We start from the raw sequence: 16,707 nt of genomic DNA on the forward strand, positions 1-16,707 counted from the left end.
ATACTGATCTTTTTTAGTTGACCACTTGCTTGTAAATGTATTGATAGGAAGAGTTCCCACCCTGTATTGATGGAAAAGTTTCCTATCGGCAGGGATGGTAATGAGGTCCCAATAACGTTCGTAGGCAGGAGTATGTTTTTGTTCCAGAAAAGCCCTAGTAAATGATGGATCAATGTGTTTCTGAAACTCCCTTTGAGCTATCATTGCCCAATACATCTCTTTTAGGGTCTTTCGTGAGGGAAAGATATTTTCAGATGGATTTTCCCATAATTCCACCATTCCTAAGGCTTAATATAACAGCTTGACCTCTCTAAACCATGGCATTTTACCCCCAGTATCCATATTTCTGGTTTCCAGTAGCGCTAGAGCATAGTGAGAAAGTTCAGGTGTGACCCATAGCCTCCTCCAGTATGCAACTGATCTAAAGCTAGCTATATCCTGATTTTTCTGACATCCCAGATCCATATACAAAGGTATCAGTGGTGTTGAAGGTGGAAGCTTTGTTAGGCATCGTAAAAATTTATTTTGTGCATGTGTCAGCGCTGAGACATCAGAAGTCCACCACAGTTCAGCCCAGTATAACATTGATGCCCTAACTTTCGCCTTATATATTTTTAGGGTTGGTGGCTATTAGTTGTGTAACTGAGGATCTTAATTCTCTCAAAAGGACGCCTGCCAGCTGTGCATGTTTTATGGTTAAGTAAGTCATGTGTGGCTTCCACTCCAACCGAGACCCCAGTGTAATACCCAAATAACTGAAACAATCGGTCTGTTCTAAGAGCTCTCCATTCATAAAGACTGTACCCCTCACCTTCTTGTGTCTATGCATTGCCATAAATTTAGTTTTTAGACACATTGATAATTAATCCATGGTCATTGCAGAAAGCCTCAAAACACCCAATTGCTTTTTGAAGCCCTTCTTGCGTTTTCAAGATTAGAAGGGTGTCGTCCGCAAACATTAGCAGGGGTATTGGGACGCCATTTTGTTTAGGTGCATCTGTATGTACCTCCCTATAATATTCGGTAACCCCATTTATATATAACGTAAACAATGTTGGTGCCAGGACGCACCCTTCTCTAACTCCTCTTTCCGTTACAAACTTGTCAGTAACCTGGCCCTGGTCTCCCCACCTAACCTGAGCATAATTATTTTCATGAAATTTGATCAGGAAGGCAAGGATCATATGGCATGCCTTGCTCGTGAAGCACTCGCCACAGCCTGGTGCGCGGCACGAGATCGAAAGCCGATTTCAAATTGACAAAGGCAGCGTAGAGAGTGCCCCCTCCAAGGATTACCCATTTCCAATATATGGTAGAGAATCTAAAAACTTGATCCACAGTACTCGTGAATGGGCGAAAGCCTGCTTGTAGCGCAGACATGACCCCGGAGTCATCTATCCAGTTCTGAATCCTAAGGAGCACGAGCTTAGCCACCACCTCCTGGATACATGCAATTAGGCTGAGTGGCCTATAATTTGCAAGATCGGCACGGTCCCCTTTTTATAAAAATAGGAATTATTTCCGCTCCCCTCCAGACATCTGGTATTGGGGAGCCCCTGGAGATAGCATTAGCCAGCAGCTCTAAATACGGCACCCATACCTCTTTGCTATGAAGAAAAAGGTTGTATTTAAAGCATGTTCGATTCTCTCCGGCTAAACACTAACGGAGTAATAGCTGCATAGTTTATAATGTGATCCAGACTTTCTGCACATACCCGGACGGGGTGTGCAAACTGCAATTTAAAATGTGATACCCAACGTTCAGGTGGGATAGAGTTTTCTGGCTGGGGCCTATGACACCCCTTGTCCCATTTCACTAAATTCCAAAAGCCTGTCATATTTCTAGACTTACTTGCTTCGTGAAGCTCTTTCCAGTAATTATTGTCCCAGGTTTTTTTTAGCTTCCTGCTGGGTCATTTTATAATGACGCCTAGCGTCACGTATTAGGTGCCTGTCCATTGATCGCACTGCTAGTGCTAGGGATTTGTACGCGATTCTGCAGCTTTTGCCATACCAGGATTCTGGCTTCTTTCTACTTTTGCGGAGTGGATCCTTTCTTTCCTTAATGAAAAATGTACTAAGATTTTAAAAAAGGGTTGTATGAATTGGAACCACCCTGGTCATAATATCGTCATTGGATGTGCAGCCCTGAAGCTCAGCGGTTACACTTAATACCAGTGCATCCATTTCTGTGATGCAATGGAATTTTTCTAAGCATTCAGCCCATTTGAGTCTTCTTGTGTCGTTCGCAAGAACGATATCTTTAGTTGTATCCCTGGCGACTTCTACCTTGTCCTTAAAAAGCTGTAGCTCTAGACTAAGAAGATTGTGGTCACTCTCAATTCTTTTTATGATGGTCATATCCCTGATTGCTGACCAGAACTCCAGGTTAACTAAAATATAGTCTATCCTGCTTGAGCTGTTACCATTATCAAATGTGGGACTTCCGTCATTGCGCCCTTTGGTTCTTCCATTTGCTGCTCTGAGTCCATGCTCAAGGCTTAGGATCTTGAGTTGGAGAGCTGCTTGGGTCCACCTCTTTATGGGGGGTATATTTAGTTGGGGAATTTGCCAGCTACCATCTTCTGCCTCTGTAAGATCGATGTCAAATTGGTCCAAGGGCTCGAAGGAGCAGTTAAAATCACCACTGATCAGTACGTTTGCCTTTCCCCTATGTGTTTTAATATAATGTCCCAATTGACTAACTGTCTCAGAGGGTTTTCCTCCCGGTTTTCCCCTTGCATAGACATTAAAAACTATTAAATCTCCAAAGACAGGGGAATGTAACTTTACAATTAGGATATCATTGGAGTTAGAATCCAATTGCACAGTAGTATACCTGTCATCCTGCTTAACCCAGATGGTCAGGCCCCCCAGTGGCCTTCCTCTGTTCGTGTGGGTTGCTGGTAACGAGAAATCTAGATAACCCAGCCGATACTGGGATTCCGTTACCCAAGTTTCCTGCATGATGATTACAGTGTAACTATCAATAAAATGTAGCCAATCCTTGGAAACCATCTTGTTCCTGAGACCAACTACGTTCCAGGACACTAAAAACTGACCAGACTGGTCATTACTTTGTTCTCTTTGAGCCTGGTCATACTGCACTTGTGCATCCCTCCCAAGGATAGTAATTCGAGAGGTGTCAGTGGGGTCAGTGGACCTATTACTCTGTAAACTATCATTTAGTCTTGTAGCAGCTACTTCTATTGTGCCTATAGTCCTCCTATTATGTTTATGAGATATTGAACCATATTTTATATTACCTTTCACTAGTGCCCCCCTGCTGACTACCTGAGGGTATATTCTAGTCGTATCTTGTGGTCCCACTATAGCTTCTTCCAGAGCCATTACTTTTTGGATTATTTGTGTACTAGAGGGTTCAATAAATTGTGGTTTCACATGGGTAACACCCTCAGCGGAGGGTGAAGATGAATAGGTTAATTTTCCCCACATGTAACTTACTACCTTGTTTCCCCCCAGGGGCTGATGTAACATAGGTTGTGATGTAATTTCTATGGGGATCCCATGGTCTATACCTTCTGAGCTAGTGGCGTATGATCGGCCCCCCATGCCCCGCGTAGACTATAGTCTTCAGTCGCAGTCATCCATACCAGTAAACACATCAAACCTGTTTGCTGTCTCCAGGGGTGTAAAGGGTTTTTAATGGTCCATTCTCCTATTAGCATTTGTATTAAATATGGGGGGTACGATATTCCACCCAAAGGGATCAGCAACAGGTGCTGGGTATTGTGCATGTAGCAATTGCCTAGTGTTGTACGGTGTTGAGAAATTTGTATAGGTATGTGTTTGTCCACTTATGTAAGTTGGAGGGAACACTAGGGATCTGGGATAGAAGTATGTCAAAGCACGAGGGATGATGCAGTTATTGCCATTACCTGTGGGCCAGTTTAGTATGTAATTGACTGCGCGGGAAGCTCTAAAATTAACTACAACTACATCTCCCTCAATGTCTTTGCTTCTACCACCCAGCCATGCGAGTCTCCGAACGTGCACTATTTCGCCATTGATGTTATTTGTGACTGGTCTGTATATACTGAGCCAATGCATGATTTTATTTTTCAGCTGGGCGAACCCTTCCCTCTTGTTGTCTGGTAGCGTGGGGACCCTTGTCAAAACAACCACGAGGGGCACAGCTTCAGAGGGAAGTTCAACTACTGAACCTTTGTTCACTGGTGCCCTTGCGTGTCTAGTGCTTCCCCACTCTTCCGGTGGTTTCCCTGTAGGTACCTTTTCCAGTCCCCTCATGGGTTCACTGACAGGAATTACAACTGGTTTGTTTGCCTGCTTTGGGGGAAATGACCTTTGTTGATTGAGATTTACTGATTTGGGAGGTTGTGATGTGGCTTTGGTAGGTTGGAATGAAACTTTAGGGGCAATATTGGTGGGTAATGTAGCCAGGGTTGCAAGTGGCAACGCCGCACTCACCAGGGCCTTAATTGGACCATCCTTACTGCTAATACCGGACTCAATGTCCTCGAGTCGTTTCTCCACCGTCTTTAACCTCTCAATGATGGGTAGGATGAAAGACCTGATAAGGTGTTCCATGCTATCCAGTGAGACGGTGGAGAGTGCTGGTTTCAACAGGGATTCTGGTTCCAACAGGGATTCAGCATGACTAGCTGTAAATATACTGGTACTAGCAACCTTTACAATGTGTGGAGATATAGGGGGGACTGCCAAATTTGGCAAGTTGACTGGTGTGGCCACTAAGACCTGGTCGGTTCTGATGACAGGTTTAGAAAGTTTGCCAAAGTCAGAATGACTAATCTTGGGTTTTTGCAGTTCCCCCCCTTGCATCTTCTTTTACTTGGTGGTGGTCCATGGGCCTTAAGCGCCACTGGTTTCCTCGTCTTCCTTCTAGCAGGTTTACCACGAGTGGGGGTCAGGGTAATCGGGTTGACAGCTATACTGATGGGACTGGGGAGGAGAGTGTGACTCAAAGGCTGTTCAGTGGAGACACAAGGTGTAGGTGTGCAGTCACGTAACAAAATTGGGACACTCTCTAGTGATATAAGATCTTCATTGCCACTGGGACTACCTCCACTGAGGGAGAGGGCATGAAGCGTGAGATCTGATGAAGCCCTGTTTTTCAGACTTTCGACCGAGCGACGGCGCTCCGCCCTTCGCTCTGCTAGTGTTGCTTCCTTATCTAGGTCGGTAGAAACCTTTGTAAAATAATTGTCAAGAGTGCCGTTTAACGACCCCCCCGGCTTTTCTGAAATGGCTTTGTCGGGACTCAAGGCCATAACAGACATTGCTATCGAAAGGTACAAATGCTAGGAAAAGCACAATGAAAGGGTAAAAAAGAACAATGAAAGGGAATAAGCCCTGCCCGGCCTCACTCGGCCTCTGAGGGCCTAAGAGGGCCCGCTCTTTGCCCGGGCTTAGCCCGGCTGCGTCCCGCGAAGCGGTGTGCACCACCCTGTTTGTAGAACGTGTGGGTTAGGAGGTAGGGCGTGCTCCAAACGCCGGAAAGGTGTGCTTGCCCAGACAGCGCAGGGACTCGTGGGAGTTGGAGTCCCTGCTGCGCTTGTAGCCGCCGCACAGCACTCCCAGACAGACTAGCAATTCTTTGAAACCAGATAAAACCCCGGATGGGTGTGAATCCTATAGGCCTCTCTCAATCATCAACATTGACGTCAAAGTCCTGGCAAAGATGATTGCCACCAGGTTACAACCACTGATTTCTCTGTTAGTTTTGCATGACCTGTCAGGTTTTGTATCTGCGCGCTCCACTACCCGCAACGTGAGTACTGTATTCTCCACACTACCCTATTTCGATCCTGATTTTCAGGTGGTGGCTGTGCCGATTGATGCAGCAAAAGCCTTCTATTCCCTCCACTGGGATTTCATGTTTACAGTTCTAACATGAATGGGTTTACCTCCGTTCTTTCTGCAATGGCTTAGGGTATTATATACTGCTCCGGTCGCACATGTGTGGGTTAATGGCTGGGTTTGCTCGGCGTTTCCCATTGGAAGCGGCACGCGACAGGGATGCCCCTTGTCACCAATGCTTTTTTTTACTGGCACAGGAGCCTCTGGCCTGTAAACTTAGACAGTTGCATGCAGCTGCGGCATTACAGTTTCAGCAGCAACCACTAGTGGTCTCCTTATATGCCGATGATATGCTTTTATACGTCCGAGACCCTGTTACCTTTTTTACCGGCACTGCTACGGGAATACGAGAAATTTGAACGTTGTTCTGGCCTGGGTATCAATTGGTCAAAGTCAGTGGTGGTCCACTGACAGCTGGTACCAAGGAGATAGACCTGGGTTTCCCGCTGACGTGGACTCAAGATCCGGTGCGGTATCTTGGGGTTTGGTTGCACAGAGACCCTGAAAGGGTGATATCTGAGAACTATAGTTGGGCTATCACACGCATCACTCTACAAGCGGAGCGGTGGGCGAGCTTGCCTCTCTCCCTTACAGATCGACTTGCAGTTGTAAAAATGACCTTCTTACCTAAGCTACTATATTTTTTCGTTAATATTCTAATTAAGCTGAATATAGCACTATTCCAGATACTACAATCTGCATTTTTACATTCGTATGGGGTGGGAAAAAAACCTAGATGTAGTTGGGAGGTATTAGTTCAACCGGTGGGTTTGAAGCTCCTGACTTCCGACTATATTATTTATGCGAGCAGGCGGAGTTTGCGCACTACTGGCATTATCCGCCATGATTTCAACCTCATCTTGCTATTGAATACGATGCTGTCCGTCCATTACCTCTGCACGCAGTGACCCTTTCTGGGGGTTTGGGAGGTCCTAGGACTTAGATTAACCCAGAGCGGGAGACTGGGGAGCAACCTTCTTATCTTAGGTGGAAGAATGCACAAGGGCCTGCACTAACACTGGATGTCTGGAAGAATTGCAGTGAGCTAACTGGTCGTCTCACGGCGAATTGTAATCTCTGAATTATCCACTTTAAATATTTGCAAGAATTTTATTATATTCCTTTGCAACTTAATAAGTAAGGTCTGCACAAGTCTGCTAATTGAGTGCGGTATGGACACGCTAATGCTGATTTCTTGCATGTGCCTTGAAAGTGTGCTGGAATTTCTGCTTTCTGGTCCAAGGTGACAAAAACTCTCACTGATGTTGTGCTGGAACCGGTGCATTGCATACCAGAACTCTGCCTGCTTGATTATGTAAAAAAAGCCCTGCAATAGGCGAATAACTGCAATTTCCACTCTGTTTGCTAAGAGGTCTGTAGCACTCTGCTGGGGAGTGAAAACCATTCCAACTGTAAAAAATTGGGTTCGAGACTTGCTTTATTGCAGGGACTAATTAGAGATTTATGCTGAGGAGCCTCACACCCTAGGGAATTCTGGGCACCTCTTACTGCATACGTGCTCACACCGCCGGACTTGACATGAAATTTTTGTTATGTACCCTTACTGTCTAGTGGAAATTAATTTCTCAAGACGCAAGGCCATGGCTCGAATGTCCGCTTTTGCACTACTCATACCTGTTTCTGATGTCTCTTATACTTCCAATGTATGATACACTCTTGGGGGGGAGTGGGTTGGGGGTTTGTTCATTTTTTCGGTATGAATATTCAAATTGCATATATATGTATGTCACTATGCTCATTGAATCAATAAACAAATTTTAAAAAAACTTTAAAAAAAAAAGTAGTGGATTAAAAGACATATAAGACATATAACTGTGCAGCCTTGATACCATCTTGTTCCTGAGACCAGCTACGTTCCAGGACACTAAAAACTGACCAGACTGGTCATTACTTTGTTCTCTTTGAGCCTGGTCATACTGCACTTGTGCGTCCCTCCCAAGGATAGTAATTCGAGAGGTGTCAGTGGGGTCAGTGGACCTATTACTCTGTAAACTATCATTTAGTCTTGTAGCAGCTACTTCTATTGTGCCTATAGTCCTCCTATTATGTTTATGAGATATTGAACCGTATTTTATATTACCTTTCACTAGTGCCCCCCTGCTGACTACCTGAAGGGTATATTCTAGTCGTATCTTGTGGTCCCACTATAGCTTCTTCCAGAGCCATTACTTTTTGGATTATTTGTGTACTAGAGGGTTCAATAAATTGTGGTTTCACATGGGTAACACCCTCAGCGGAGGGTGAAGATGAATAGGTTAATTTTCCCCACATGTAACTTACTACCTTGTTTCCCCCCAGGGGCTGATGTAACATAGGTTGTGATGTAATTTCTATGGGGATCCCATGGTCTATACCTTCTGAGCTAGTGGCGTATGATCGGCCCCCCATGCCCCGCGTAGACTATAGTCTTCAGTCGCAGTCATCCATACCAGTAAACACATCAAACCTGTTTGCTGTCTCCAGGGGTGTAAAGGGTTTTAAATGGTCCATTCTCCTATTAGCATTTGTATTAAATCTGGGGGGTACGATATTCCACCCAAAGGGATCAGCAACAGGTGCTGGGTATTGTGCATGTAGCAATTGCCTAGTGTTGTACGGTGTTGAGAAATTTGTATAGGTATGTGTTTGTCCACTTATGTAAGTTGGAGGGAACACTAGGGATCTGGGATAGAAGTATGTCAAAGCACGAGGGATGATGCAGTTATTGCCATTACCTGTGGGCCAGTTTAGTATGTAATTGACTGCACGGGAAGCTCTAAAATTAACTACAACTACATCTCCCTCAATGTCTTTGCTTCTACCACCCAGCCATGGGAGTCTCCGAACGTGCACTATTTCGCCATTGATGTTATTTGTGACTGGTCTGTATATACTGAGCCAATGCATGATTTTATTTTTCAGCTGGGCGAACCCTTCCCTCTTGTTGTCTGGTAGCGTGGGGACCCTCGTCAAAACAACCACGAGGGGCACAGCTTCAGAGGGAAGTTCAACTAGTGAACCTTTGTTCACTGGTGCCCCTGCGTGTCTAGTGCTTCCCCACTCTTCCGGTGGTTTCCCTGTAGGTACCTTTTCCAGTCCCCTCATTGGTTCACTGACAGGAATTACAACTGGTTTGTTTGCCTGCTTTGGGGGAAATGACCTTTGTTGATTGGGATTTACTGATTTGGGAGGTTGTGATGTGGCTTTGGTAGGTTGGAATGAAACTTTAGGGGCAATATTGGTGGGTAATGTAGCCAGGGTTGCAAGTGGCAACGCCGCACTCACCAGGGCCTTAATTGGACCATCCTTACTGCTAATACCGGACTCAATGTCCTCGAGTCGTTTCTCCACCGTCTTTAACCTCTCAATGATGGGTAGGATGAAAGACCTGATAAGGTGTTCCATGCTATCCAGTGAGACGGTGGAGAGTGCTGGTTTCAACAGGGATTCTGGTTCCAACAGGGATTCAGCATGACTAGCTGTAAATATACTGGTACTAGCAACCTTTACAATGTGTGGAGATATAGGGGGGACTGCCAAATTTGGCAAGTTGACTGGTGTGGCCACTAAGACCTGGTCGGTTCTGATGACAGGTTTAGAAAGTTTGCCAAAGTCAGAATGACTAATCTTGGGTTTTTGCAGTTCCCCCCCTTGCATCTTCTTTTACTTGGTGGTGGTCCATGGGCCTTAAGCGCCACTGGTTTCCTCGTCTTCCTTCTAGCAGGTTTACCACGAGTGGGGGTCGGGGTAATCGGGTTGACAGCTATACTGATGGGACTGGGGAGGAGAGTGTGACTCAAAGGCTGTTCAGTGGAGACACAAGGTGTAGGTGTGCAGTCACGTAACAAAATTGGGACACTCTCTAGTGATATAAGATCTTCATTGCCACTGGGACTACCTCCACTGAGGGAGAGGGCATGAAGCGTGAGATCTGATGAAGCCCTGTTTTTCAGACTTTCGACCGAGCGACGGCGCTCCGCCCTTCGCTCTGCTAGTGTTGCTTCCTTATCTAGGTCGGTAGAAACCTTTGTAAAATAATTGTCAAGAGTGCCGTTTAACGACCCCCCCGGCTTTTCTGAAATGGCTTTGTCGGGACTCAAGGCCATAACAGACATTGCTATCGAAAGGTACAAATGCTAGGAAAAGCACAATGAAAGGGTAAAAAAGAACAATGAAAGGGAATAAGCCCTGCCCGGCCTCACTCGGCCTCTGAGGGCCTAAGAGGGCCCGCTCTTTGCCCGGGCTTAGCCCGGCTGCGTCCCGCGAAGCGGTGTGCACCACCCTGTTTGTAGAACGTGTGGGTTAGGAGGTAGGGCGTGCTCCAAACGCCGGAAAGGTGTGCTTGCCCAGACAGCGCAGGGACTCGTGGGAGTTGGAGTCCCTGCTGCGCTTGTAGCCGCCGCACAGCACTCCCAGACAGACTAGCAATTCTTTGAAACCAGATAAAACCCCGGATGGGTGTGAATCCTATAGGCCTCTCTCAATCATCAACATTGACGTCAAAGTCCTGGCAAAGATGATTGCCACCAGGTTACAACCACTGATTTCTCTGTTAGTTTTGCATGACCTGTCAGGTTTTGTATCTGCGCGCTCCACTACCCGCAACGTGAGTACTGTATTCTCCACACTACCCTATTTCGATCCTGATTTTCAGGTGGTGGCTGTGCTGATTGATGCAGCAAAAGCCTTCTATTCCCTCCACTGGGATTTCATGTTTACAGTTCTAACATGAATGGGTTTACCTCCGTTCTTTCTGCAATGGCTTAGGGTATTATATACTGCTCCGGTCGCACATGTGTGGGTTAATGGCTGGGTTTGCTCGGCGTTTCCCATTGGAAGCGGCACGCGACAGGGATGCCCCTTGTCACCAATGCTTTTTTTTTACTGGCACAGGAGCCTCTGGCCTGTAAACTTAGACAGTTGCATGCAGCTGCGGCATTACAGTTTCAGCAGCAACCAATAGTGGTCTCCTTATATGCCGATGATATGCTTTTATACGTCCGAGACCCTGTTACCTTTTTACCGGCACTGCTACGGGAATACGAGAAATTTGAGCGTTGTTCTGGCCTGGGTATCAATTGGTCAAAGTCAGTGGTGGTCCACTGACAGCTGGTACCAAGGAGATAGACCTGGGTTTCCCGCTGACGTGGACTCAAGATCCGGTGCGGTATCTTGGGGTTTGGTTGCACAGAGACCCTGAAAGGGTGATATCTGAGAACTATGGTTGGGCTATCACACGCATCACTGAACAAGCGGAGCGGTGGCGAGCTTGCCTCTCTCCCTTACAGATCGACTTGCAGTTGTAAAAATGACCTTCTTACCTAAGCTACTATATTTTTTCGTTAATATTCTAATTAAGCTGAATATAGCACTATTCCAGATACTACAATCTGCATTTCTTACATTCGTATGGGGTGGGAAAAAAACCTAGATGTAGTTGGGAGGTATTAGTTCAACCGGTGGGTTTGAAGCTCCTGACTTCCGACTATAATATTTATGCGAGCAGGCGGAGTTTGCGCACTACTGGCATTATCCGCCATGATTTCAACCTCATCTTGCTATTGAATACGATGCTGTCCGTCCATTACCTCTGCACGCAGTGACCCTTTCTGGGGGTTTGGGAGGTCCTAGGACTTAGATTAACCCAGAGCGGGAGACTGGGGAGCAACCTTCTTATCTTAGGTGGAAGAATGCACAAGGGCCTGCACTAACACTGGATGTCTGGAAGAATTGCAGTGAGCTAACTGGTCGTCTCACGGCGAATTGTAATCTCTGAATTATTCTCTTTAAATATTTGCAAGAATTTTATTATATTCCTTTGCAATTTAATAAGTAAGGTCTGCACAAGTCTGCTAATTGAGTGCGATATGGACACGCTAATACTGATTTCTTGCATGTGCCTTGAAAGTGTGCTGGAATTTCTGCTTTCTGGTCCAAGGTGACAAAAACTCTAACTGATGTTGTGCTGGAACCGGTGCATTGCATACCAGAACTCTGCCTGCTTGATTATGTAAAAAAAGCCCTGCAATAGGCGAATAACTGCAATTTCCACTCTGTTTGCTAAGAGGTCTGTAGCACTCTGCTGGGGAGTGAAAACCATTCCAACTGTAAAAAATTGGGTTCGAGACTTGCTTTATTGCAGGGACTAATTAGAGATTTATGCTGAGGAGCCTCACACCCTAGGGAATTCTGGGCACCTCTTACTGCATACGTGCTCACACCGCCGGACTTGACATGAAATTTTTGTTATGTACCCTTACTGTCTAGTGGAAAATAATTTCTCAAGACGCAAGGCCATGGCTCGAATGTCCGCTTTTGCACTACTCATACCTGTTTCTGATGTCTCTTATACTTCCAATGTATGATACACTCTTGGGGGGGAGTGGGTTGGGGGTTTGTTCATTTTTTCGGTATGAATATTCAAATTGCATATATATGTATGTCACTATGCTCATTGAATCAATAAACAAATTGAAAAAAAACTTTTTTTTAAAAAGTAGTGGATTAAAAGACATATAACTGTGCAGCCTTGATATTCGGCAATCCAACATTTAATTGCACTGCCCATGGGCTTCTGAGCAGAGTTTTGGGTACTGGCCTTCCTTCTTTTACAAATTAAGAATTGGGTGGAAGAGAAAATTGGTAGAGAGTTGCCAGGGAAGGACCAAACGTTTTAGAATACACAAAGACACTTAATAGGAGCCACGAGTGCGAGGCTGGTGGAGCGGAGCTGGCTGGTAGGAGAGTAGAACGAGAGGCGGTTGTTGAGGTATTCGGGGCCCATTTCGTGGAGCGCTTTGTGTGCGTGGGTGAGGAGCCTGAACGTGATCCTCTTGCTGATGGGGAGCTAGTGTAGGTTTCTCAGGTGGGCCGATATGTGGCTGTGGCAAGGGATGTCGAGGATGAGTCGTGAGGAGGCGTTCTGTATGCGATGAAGTTGTTTCTAAAGTTTGGCTGTGGTTCCTGCGTAGAGGGCGTTCCTGTAGTCCAGTCAGCTGGTGACGAGGGCCTGCGTGACTGTCTTTCTGATTTCTGTGGGGATCTACCGGAAGATCTTTCGGAGCATGCGCAGGGTGTTGAAGCAGGAGGATGAGATGGCCTTGACTTGTTTGGTCATCGTGAGCTCTAAAACCAATTTGCTGCAGTTTTTCTCCCTCGTGATGAAGACTACCACCCTGAATGGTGAAGCCTCAGGTTCTTCCGCGACTGGCCGCTTACTATTCAAACCAATGAGTTGCCCCATGTGGAAGAACCAAGCCTGGTAAGTACACTTGGTCCTTTATTTTATCACAAAGGCTACATACAAACGCTAAAAGATACCATCAAACTTCAATCCTTTTACTGCCAGACGCGTTTCAAGTCTGTGACCCTTCCTCAATGTCACCAGGCACACGGAGCATCACAGGACCGATGATGTGCAGCTGACTTTAATCCCAGTAACGCCTCAGTGGGCATGGCCACTTCTCTGGGCTTGTGGTCTTTGTAGTTGCAACAGTGTTCTCAAGTAAGTTTGTCTTGTTGTGCCAGCGGTACAAATCTAAAAACCACAGTGGGGTGATGTCACTCTGAAACCAATTTGCTGCAGTTTTTCTCCCTCTTAATGAAGGCTACTCCCCTGAATGGTGAAGCCTCAGTGACCGCAGCTCAGGAACGCTGCACTTGCAGCGGGGGTATTTCCTGCGACCGTGACCGGCTGCTTCCTATTCAAACCAACGAGTTGCTCCATGTGGAAGAACCAAGCCTGGTAAGTACACTTGCACCTTTATTTTATCACAAAGGCTGCATACAAACGCCAAGAGATACCATCAAAATTCAATGCTGTTACTGCCAGACGCGCTTCAAGTCTGTGACCCTTCTTCAATGGCACCTGGCATGCTGAGCATCACAGGACCGATGGTGTGCAGCTGGCTTTAATCACAGTAACCCCTCAGTGGGAGTGGCCACTTCTCTGGCCTTGTGGTCTTTGTGGTTGCATCAGTGTCCTCAATTGCATTTTTCCTGTTGTGCCAGCGGTACAAATCTAAAAACCACAGTGGGGTGATGTCACTCTAAAACCAATTAGCTGCAGTTTCTCTCCCTTGTGATGAAGACTACCCCCCTGAATGGTGAAGCCTCAGTGACCGCACCTCAGGAACGCTGCACTTGCAGCGGGGGTATTTCCTGCGACCGGGACCGGCTGCTTCCTATTCAAACCAACGAATAGCCCCCATGTGGAAGAACCAAGCCTGTTAAGTGCACTTGCTCCTTTATTTCATCATGAAGGCTACATACAAACGCCAAGAGATACCATCAAAATTCAATGCTGTTACTGCCAGACGCGTTTCAAGTCTGTGACCCTTCTTCAATGGCACCAGGCATGCTGAGCATCACAGGACCGATGGTGTGCAGCTGACTTTAATCACAGTAACCCCCCCCCCCCCTCAGTGGGAGTGGCCACTTATCTGGCCTTGTGGTCTTTGTAGTTGCATCAGTGTTCTCAAAAGAGTTTGTCCTGTTGTGCCAGCGATACAAATCTAAAAACCACAGTGGGGTGATGTCACTCTAAAACCAATTTGCTGCAGTTTTTCTCCCTCGTGATGAAGACTACCCCCCTGAATCTAAGCATGGGCGGAAAATCCGTTTCGCTCGCGGATTTTGCGGATTTTCGGGAAATTCGCAGTCCGCGAGATTCGCGAATCTCCCGCAAAATCCGCGAGCAGCGGATTTTGCTCGCACTGCTCGCACTGTTCGCGTGAGTTCGCGTGAGTTCGCGCCCCGCGAATAAGTGCAAAATTGCAGAAATACGATTTTAGCAAACTGAAAGTAACTACTTACCAGGTTCAAAAGTTCAGGCTCATCATTAGTAGCCATTTCCTGTAGTGCTTGCTGAGGGGCCCCTCCAGAGTTCAGTTGCCAGTTGCAACTATTATGTGACCCTGCTCTGAACCTCAGAATAGTTACACATATGCCACAAAGGTCCTGAATTACAGCTAAGGGAGACAAGCAGGAGCCAGGCTGGCAGTTCAAATCCATTAATCAGCCCCTAATTCATTATTGTCAGTTGGGGCAGGGCAGGTGTTGTAACTAATTTTGCAACAATGAAAGCACTTAGCAAGTGCAAAAGTTCACTAATCAGGAAGCACTAAGGAAGCAGGTGCCAGCTAAAAAAATATTCTGTGACACATTAATCAGCCCCAAATTAATTCAGGTCACTTGAGGCAGGGAAGGTGTGCTTGCGTTGCCACAATAATGTACACTGACTGGACAACCAGAGGGTGCTGTGATGAAACAGAGGGTGGCATGGGTGGGCCAGAGGGTGGCATGAGTAGTCAGAGAGTGGCAGTGGTGACAGAGAGTGGCAGTGATGAAGAAGAGTGTCCCAAACAGGATGGACACGTAGAAACAACAAGTTCGCGAAACTTGCGACCCGACAGGTAAGTTCGCAATTTGCGACATTGTACAAAACCCTCGCGAACTGGCAGAAACCCGCGCAAACACACAAAAAAAAAAATCCGCAAATTCGCGAGAATTCGCGGATTTTGCGGATTGCGAGTTCGCAAATCCGCAAAATTCGCGAACGCGAGATTCGCAAAATTCGCCCATGCTTAATGGTGAAGCCTCAGTGACCGCACCTCAGGAATGCTGCGCTTGCAGCTGGAGGTCTTCTGCGACCGGGACCGGCCGGTTCCTATTCAAACCAACGAGTTTCTTTTCTTTTTACAGGCTGCAGGAGAATCCTCCTTTATTCTCATTTTGCCGTTTTTTATACTTACTTTGTCTTTTGTTTTCCCTTTGTCTTCTATTGGTCTTTTATTTTCCTCCTTTCCTCTTGTTTATCCTTTCCCCATCATGGTGGACTACAGAAACCCCTTTTTCTATTTAACCGCTTTTCTTTTTTTGTTTTAAAAAAATACTTATTCATCAATACATAAACTTTTACAAATTGTGGGGCAAATTTACAAATGGTTGGTGCACCGCAGGGCATTAAGCAAAGTTGCTGCACTGATGGTGAAAGAGAGATAGCAGAAATATGCCATATTAACTAAGACATGGCACATTTCTGCTGTCTACTAGCGCTTGTGCACTGTGTGCTGCCAAGCACCAACATAGGCACCCTTGCACCATGGTGCAAGAACACTTACGTTACAAGTGGGATTGTTTTTGTGCAGCAAGGCATACTTTCCTGCAACAAATCATACTTAAAGGCATTTTCCCTTTTCTATGTGTACTGCAAAATGCAGCACGCAGAGAAAGAGGAAGTAACAATGAGAAATAAACATATTTCTCCATATTATGCCTACTTCCAAAAGGCTTACATTTTTTATGCATTTGCAGGTTTACGAGCTTTAAAAAATCCGTATATGGGACAAAATCCATGGGTGGGTAAATGGGAATGCCCGTACTCCACCTATGGAACGCCTCCCTAATGCAGAGTAACGCAAAGCAGTACATAGCACTTCCTTCCACTATTTATTTTTATTAAATCCAATTCAAAGTCACACAAATCTGATTTACGTGGCTTTGTAAATCAGAGAAAACCTTTTGCACTCGACCATGCACAATGTTAATAAATCTGTCCCCGTATGAATAAAATTATTGAAAAGTTTGAGGTTTTTTTGTGATACTGGACCTGGGATTCAAACCTAGAAGTCAGAAATTCAAACTGGGCTCTGGTTTAAAAACCAGGATTTGGTCTAATATTTCAACAAAATATTTGGATTTTTGCTGTTAAGAGATGTGCTTATTATGACATTTCCTCAAAATGGAATGTCATCGTCATATCCTTCTCCATATTGGATTCTTGTCATAATGCAAAAACACCACAGACAGTCATTAGGCTGTCAAGCTCTTGAATGAAATAACAATCGG

The sequence above is a fragment of the Lissotriton vulgaris genome, chromosome 11 (assembly GCF_964263255.1).
Source record: "Lissotriton vulgaris chromosome 11, aLisVul1.2, whole genome shotgun sequence".
Classification (NCBI taxonomy): Eukaryota; Metazoa; Chordata; class Amphibia; order Caudata; family Salamandridae; genus Lissotriton; species Lissotriton vulgaris.